Raw genomic sequence first — 6,668 nt, forward strand, 5'->3', positions numbered from 1 at the left:
ACCATTAATTCTAACTGTCACAGGAGATAAACCTATTTGCCCACCTCTTGTCTGGAAGATACATATTGGACAGCAAGATAATAAAGTCAATGAACATTTCGACACATGAGTCTGATTTTCAGGAGAGTTAACAAAGGTAGAAATAGATATTTGCCAATATTCAGTGCAGAAATGGCAGTGGGCTATGGGTGGGAATGAGATCACTCAGGGAGAGATTGTTCAGAAGTCTAAGGACACCATTTATTCTTTAAGAAAAGGGGCGTGCCTTTCTATTTCTTTATATTGTCCCTAGACTGAGCAAAGAGTTTATGCTCAGGGGAAATAAATTTATTTCTGCAATCTCCTGAACAATTTCTTGGAATCACCCAAAATTCAAATACCTAGGGTAGTGATTCTCAAAGTGTATTCCCAGACATGCACATTTCCAGACTTCACTCCAGACCTACTGAATCAAAAACTCTGGAGGTTTAACAGCAACCTGTGGTTTAATAAGCCCTCCATGTGATTATGATGCATACCCAAGTCTGAAAATAGATGCCCCTAGCTGACACATATAAACCTCTCTATTATATTTCTTAGGACCAATCTGTGGTCTACCTCGTCTCAATACAGTTCATTCTTACACTCTTAAATGTGCTGAGATATAGATATACCATTTATATCTACGGGTTAGTAATTCTCATGGTTCCCAAGCCCCTTAAGCCCTTTTCTACCCCAGATATATCAAAGAGCTTGTACTCTACAGGCTGACTCTAATTGTTAATGATCGACTGAAGATTCATGTTAGGAAAGATTCTAGGGGAACACATAGGGTCTGTGTGAAAGAATGCTGTGATCACTTAGGTCCACCATGTGTGCCAGTGGGCTAATGTCAGGCACTCACTCTTGACCTCTCTAGGGTATTGCACTGAGCCTGCCAATTTCCTGCAGGACAACCAGCCTTCTCAATGCACTATAAATGAATAAATATACGTAAACTCAACTCTTTACCTATGGCACCTTCCTCCAGTCCCTAATCATAAAGTAGTTTACACACAGAGCCCACTTGAACACACAGGAAAAGTAAAAAATAGTTTATAAACCACCGGAATAATTTGCCACAAATATGAAAATCTAGAAGAAAGTTCTACATTATTTCTCTCTATGTGTTCAACTTGAAATCACTTAAGTTAATCCAGCATTATGGTAAAAGTTAGTTAGTTCCTGGTTTTATGTCAGCAGATTACCCTAAAGACATATTTTATTTAACATCAATGCTAGAGTAGACTTGCAAATATAGGAAAATACCAGAAAAAATTATAAATAATTTACAACATCCATTCAACAAATATTTAATGACTAAGCACTTGTGTTAGGTATTGTGTTAAGCCTTAGAGATCAAAAATGGCTCCTACATAGTTGATGCTCTCAACAACTCTAGAAGAAACAAGGAGCACATGATGGCTCACTGTGCTAAGACCTGTGATAGTAGTAAGCCCAGGGACCAAATGGAGGAGACACAGTCCATTATATGGGAAGGTAGGATGGGAAGGATAGAAACAGAAGGCTTTCAGGAAGCAGCAGAATAAGAGCCGAGTCCTGAAGGGCAAATAAGAGTTATATGGAAGAGGGGGCAAGGAGGGAAAGAGCAGGCAAGCAGAGAAACTAGCATATATGAAGAGTCAAAAGTGAGAAATGGCGTGATGTGTTAATTACAAGTAGTTATAAGTGGCTAGAGATGAAGGTGCAGGGTGGGGAGAAAGAGGATACGATGAAATTTAGGCTGCAGAGATGAACAGGGGCAAGAAACGACCAATGCCAGCAGGAAAGTTCATATGAGGACTAACCAGCTCTGAGTTAATTTTAATTTCTGCTTTGCCATCATTTCTCATCGCTACTGTTCAGAGCAATCCTGGAACAGTTCACTCCACATCAATTTCATCCATTTGGAAACTAGTAAATATAGGCTGAAGGAAATTATGTTGTCCTGGGAAACTTTGGAGAACTAAGGTTGCTCTTATACATGGTCATTATACCTGGGAAGTCTTGCTGTTAAATATGGCTGTTGTTGACTGTCTCCTGGTGTATGTGAGAGATTTGTCTGCCTCCCTGAATTCTGATAGGTGTTATTTAATGGTTTTTAGTGGAAGTGGAGGGACCATTTCAGAGGCCCGCACATTCGGAATTAGAAGAGCCCTCAACACGCAAGCATTTTCTGGTTCAAACATCCTCCCTGCAGAGCCCCTGTTAACCAGTTGGGGATTGTGTTCAGTCGCTAATAACAAAAAAATGAAAGACAGTGTATAAAACCAATGAGATGTTATTTTTCTTTTACCAGAGTCTGCAGATAGGCAGTCTGGGGCTTTTGCAGTAGCTCTGTGAATTCGCCAATGTCCTAGGTGGCTTCGTTCTTTCTGTTCTGCTTCCCATGGTCTGTCTTCCATCCACAAGGTCAGCTCATGATCTCATGTACGGTCACTGCAGATCTAGCCATCTTATTTCTTTTATAAGAAGAGAGAAGGAAGAGAGTGGGGAAGGCTAAAAGCCTGTGTGCCAGCAGACTCAGACTCCGTGGACAGTTTTGTTCAGAAACCCTACCCGATGACTTTTACTTATGTTTCACTGGCCAAAACTGTCACATGGCAACCTCTACTTGCAAAGGAGAATGGAACAGAAAATTTTTTAGTTGGGCATGTTGTTATCTGATACAAAATTATGACATAGTAAAGAATAAAGAGAGAACGTTTATTGGTCAGACTGGTAAGAATCTTGCCACATCCAAGGTCCGGCCTGAAGCTGGCATCTGCACCACGTAACTCACTGCTATTTCCGCTCTTCCTCTTTCTGCTCCTGGAAACCCAAATGCCCTGCCGGAACCCTCCAATCCCACAGCTCCCACTTTGTGTTTAGTGTGTCATCAGCACTGTATCACCGAGCCACTTCCCTCTCTTTAACACGGTTCTTTTTGCATCCTCTCTTCTATTCACCACTGGTGTTAACATAGCGCTCACGTGGCTGCACACACCTGCGGTGCACACAGGTGTGCGTGTTTCTGACTGCTCTGATCTCATGCGTAATCGTGGCAATATCTCCTGAGGCAGGACTTAAGGTTGTGTATTCGTGTTTTACAATCCCCATTCGTGAAAGTTCACTTGCTTTCTAACCCTTCCTCTGCCTTTGGAAAATTAGCCGTAGAGAAAACACAGTGGGTTGTCCCATTTGTCAGAAAATAAAAAAAAAAAATTTTTTAAAGCCCGTGTCTTTCATAATTAGAACTTAAGTTTACATCTGTGTCCTGGAAATTAAGACTTCAAAACCAATTCCTCGAGGGCTAATTAGAGGAACGCTGGTGGTTGTGTGTTTTGGCAAAGGTTTCTTTTCAATAAGATATTTCGGAAAGGTGAAAAGATGCTCAGCGCTGTTCTGAGTTCAAGGGGCAACGAAAAAGTTAAGGCGCTGCCATACTGGATATTTTTTCAAGCATAAACTTCCATATTTACCCCATGAGTTGGATGGGTTTTTTTTCCCCCCTTCAATCAGCTGGCGAGAGATACAAAAGAAAAGGATAATTTCACATGTAACGTATAGAAATATTCAGAATGAATACAGACCATGCTGTCTTTGGAAGAGGTACTGATTTTTTAAGGTTCTCTGCAGATGTCTAGCTCCTTGTGTCAGAGGAAGGGTACATGGGTCATCATTTTCCCAACTAAACAGGCAGATGAGACATTATGAAAGAGAGAGAATGTCTGGCCAAGAAAGGGGTACCCAAGGTACCACTTTGGGCCATTTAACGCCTTGTTCATTCACAGCCCTTTTCCTCTAGCCCATCTCAGTCCCGCATCCTGTCCCAACCTCCCTCACCCCAACCCATATGGAGAGTTACAGACCTGGTCGCACATGCATGATTTCTTTGGGTCCTCCAAACCAGTTTCCTTCTCTTAAAGAAATAGCTTCACGCAAATAGAATATAAACTTTGCTTTAAAAATCCTTAGATAATATCAATCCCTGAGTTTCCGAAACATCATGTAAATGCAAGAAATTGTTATTACTATTTAAAGGCTGAATTTTCCTGTGTATAGTCACCACTTATAGAACTAAGACACATGTGCATATACATTTTTGCATGCACACACACACACACACACACACACAATAATTGCGTACAACCCTGTAATGGCCATGTGAATATTTCTGTTGGAGTCCTAGAATTGTCTTTGCTAGATTTAAATAGTTCATGCATTTTTATTTTGATAATGCCGAATAGCTCACCCAGAAAGGGTGCTTAAATATACACTTTTATCGACTGTCTGCGAGGTCGCTCATTCCCCATTTTAATTAATAGTACCTACTAGCAAATATATTTTTGCTAATCTCTAACATGAAAAATGGCATTTCATTTTAATTTGCACTTTTGTATTAATGAGGTTGAACATTTTTATATGTTTATTGATAAGTCGCATCTCCTCTTCTACGAATGGACTGTTTATATTTTTTATATATTTTATTGCTAGGTCACCTGTTGTTTTTCTTTATTTTCAGTGAGAAGGATTTTAGAAGACAGACAAGCAATTGTGGAGAAGACGTTACAAGCTTGAGCACACTGGAAACATGGCAAAATGGCATAGAAGTCCATGGCGAGGCCAAGGACTGTCAAGTCGGCTAGCGTGGCTGCAGTGCAGGATAAATGAGGGCCGCGTAAATGGCACTAGGAAAATGGCTCGCTGTATATTGAGCCAAACTAAACAACTTAACACTATGCACGATGATGGAGAAATTATTTCCTGATTCCAAGATGAGGGTCTGCACCAAGCAATATTGTGAATTCACATTCAGGCTGTGGACCACTGTTTGCTGATTGCATGGTGAAAATTTTTAGGTACCTTATCAAGGTGAATGACTAAAATCTGGAGAGAAAACAAAACGGCATCAAAGCACGCAGCTGGGAAACACTTGTCTACAAAAACATCACCTGAAGTATCAGGTTAGTAAAGCTGGATGAGCCCCAGATTTGACACTCACTGCGTGACCTTGAGCAAAACATCTTCGAACCTCTGGGCAGTTTGCTCACATTCAAAAGACTTTCACATTCCTTATGTGTTTCTAGATCTTGTCACTTATATATGTTCACATTATTAGCTAGTTCCACTGTATCATAACTTTTGCCATCTGTGTAGTCTAAACATTAAAGAAGGCTGATGATATTGGGCTCATGTCGGGGTGCTCCTTGGAACCCCATTCAGTGCTTGCTAACTAACCGTGGACGCCCACTGGGAATTTCTCAGGTACATTTCCGGGGATACAAATAAAGTGGAAAAATCTGACATTTTCAGGATCCTTCCGCTTTCTATTTTTAAAGATATGAGCGCCATTTTCAATTCCTCAGAAAACTCACCTACACATTCTTCTTGATTTTTCCTGATTAGGATGTTTTGGAACCCAAATGCTTATTTGTTATCCATTGTTGTGTGCAATCTTCTTATGAGTATAATATTAGTGAGGAAGTTAGTGTGCCTCAGTCTCATTCTTCTCTATGTTATAAGGTCTAGGTATGATTTCATTATTCTCTAATGAAAGGGATATTTCCTGCATCACTAAATGCTCGATGAGAACAAATTTCGATTGCTCTTTCATATTTAACAGCTAAAAAAAATTGTTTCTAGATAGCTAGAGACTCATGAATAAATTCATTTTTTAAAAATTAATTTAAAAAATTAAGTAAAAAAAAAACAACTGGTAAAATAAGGGGTCTGATATTGCCACCGTCATACCTGTGATCTTTTATTATAGAAATTCCATGCTCTCTAGTATGGATATAATTCTTTATCATTTATTAAAATACACAAACCTTTTCAAAGACTTACTTTGTTATGATCAATATTAATTGCTAAGTGAAAGATTTTTGTAACAAAAGTAAACAGTAAAAATTTCTTTCCCAATATTTTCAATTGAGCATCGATATTTTTTCAGTTATTAAAATCAATGCAAAATAAACAAATGCAAATGTCTCAATTTAAGTGCTGTATTTTATTTAGGAAGACATTTCTTCTCTTTGGAAATGTTTTATAGCCTATGCATCTATAAATTCTGGTTAATGTCAAGTTTTGATGTGTGCTCAGGAAGTTAAAATCTGTGACAACTGTATTTCAGACCCCTAACCCTAAATTAATGCTAGTAATAGAAGTAAAAATAAAAACCTTTTTCGTTAGGTGAATTAACTGAGATTCTTTCCTTAATAAAGCTCTTTAACAAAAGCATGATATTTACACATTAAAAAAGACATCGCCATCCTATTTAGATTCTAAATGTTACAAAACCAAATTGCTTTTTGTTTCATATAAGGCACTTGAAAGGCAAAAGAAAGTAATTCATTATTCACTGACATCCAGACTGAAACCAAATTTACTGTTCCTTGTCAAATTGACAACATCATGAGTTTCTATTTAGTAGTATCTGGTATATCATAAAGTCAAACAAAAAGTGATTTGGAAGATATTGAGATCCCTCCCCCTCTCCCCTCCCCATGAATCTATCATATTCAAGGTTACAGAGACAAATGATGAAGGGCCTGGAAGCTGTAGGAGAAGGTGGCACAAAACAGGAAAAGGCTAGCCAGCTTTCCAGAACTCCTCTGTCAATAGCCAATCAGAGCAAAGGTTTTGGAGACCGGGGACAGGTAACTGCTATT

The 6,668-nt window shown here is 38.9% G+C and overlaps 1 long non-coding RNA gene across 1 annotated transcript in view; it reads left to right on the forward strand.

Moving 5' to 3' along the window:
- The window catches only part of LOC120589179 (uncharacterized), a 51,676-nt gene extending 45,795 nt beyond the window's left edge, over window positions 1–5,881 (forward strand). Inside the window, exon 4 of the long non-coding RNA XR_005649419.1 lies at window positions 4,523–5,881. This is a non-coding gene — a long non-coding RNA (uncharacterized LOC120589179). The remainder of the gene's footprint in view (window positions 1–4,522) is intronic.
- The last annotated feature ends 787 nt before the right edge of the window (window positions 5,882–6,668 follow it).

Source organism: Pteropus medius, unplaced genomic scaffold (genome assembly GCF_902729225.1).
Source record: "Pteropus medius unplaced genomic scaffold, Ma_sr-lr_union100, whole genome shotgun sequence".
NCBI classification, from domain to species: domain Eukaryota; kingdom Metazoa; phylum Chordata; class Mammalia; order Chiroptera; family Pteropodidae; genus Pteropus; species Pteropus medius.